We start from the raw sequence: 1,511 nt of genomic DNA, 5'->3' as shown, positions 1-1,511 counted from the left end.
CCACCACCACCACCTCCACCTCCACCAGACATGCCAAACAAGACAAATCGAAGCTGCACAGGACAAAAGAACTAAAATACGCGTCTTCATTCATACATGTGCATCGTGACACACTGACATACTGACACACGCACGCACACACACTTATACACATTGACATACTAACATACTAAAACACGTGCACATTACACTTGCATGTAAACACACACACACACACCCACACGGGAGCCTAACTGATGCACACATACACACACAAACATCATATTTCCTCCACAACCACCAAAAGTGATTTGGCGCCATTTAGCTTCCTTAAAAAACGTACACAATTCTCTCTCTCCCTCTCCCTCTCCCTCTCTTCTCTCTCTCTTTCTCTTTCTCACACACTCACACTCATACAAGTACTTATTCACACTGACACTTATGTACTCACTCACACTCATACACCCAAGCGTATGAACATAACATCACATTTCCCCCACAACCAATGAAAGTGGTTTGGCGCCAGTCAGTTCCCTTAAAACATTTACATACAAACACACTCATACATTCACTAACTCACTCTCTCACTCACTCTGTCTATCTCTCATACACATACACACAAACACATGCTCACAAACACACACACACAACACAAGTACGCACACACACACACAGACCGACAGCAAAATGAATAAATAAATAAATGTACCGTCTTTGCCAGTTTCCTTTCTTCATGTTGCTAGTTAGAACCAAATCAACAGTCGTTCAATATATCAACTGCTTAAAGGTGTGATTGACGCATTCAAACAGAATGTAACATAATGCACGGAAGAACAATTAAAAAACGAAACCATTATTATTATTATTATCATTATTATTATTATTATTATTATTATTATTATTATTATTATTATTATTATCTTTATCATTATTATTATGATTATTATTGTTGTTGTTGTTGTTGTTGTTGCACCCCCATCCTTCGCCCTTGTGGCAAATAAATGAAATCATTATTATTATTATTATTATTATTATTATTATTATTACCATTACCATTATCATTATTATTATTATCACCATTATTATTATTATTATTATTATTATCATCATTATTATTATTATTATTATTGTTGTCGTAGTTTTTGTTGTTGTACCCCTCATCCTTCGCCCTGGTGGCAAATAAATGAAATCATTATTATTATTATTATTATAATTATTATTATTATTATTATTATTATTATTATTATTATTATTATTATTATTATTGTCCCCCTCATCCTTCACCCTGGTGACAAATAAATGAAATAATGTTCATTGTTGTTGTTATTATTATTATTATTATTATTATTATTATTATTATTACTATTATTATTATTATTATCTTTGTATTGTTGTTGTTTGTCTGTTTGATTTTGTAATAACGTTTATAGTATGCTCTTTAAAACTGCATCTATCGACAGAACTGTTAAAGAAGAACTGCGAAGATAGAGACGTTCTCGTGGTGGTGTCGGTGTTAGTGTAGTAGTATTACT

Source organism: Octopus bimaculoides, chromosome 6, assembly GCF_001194135.2.
Source record: "Octopus bimaculoides isolate UCB-OBI-ISO-001 chromosome 6, ASM119413v2, whole genome shotgun sequence".
Classification (NCBI taxonomy): Eukaryota; Metazoa; Mollusca; class Cephalopoda; order Octopoda; family Octopodidae; genus Octopus; species Octopus bimaculoides.
This window is presented reverse-complemented; position numbering follows the sequence as displayed.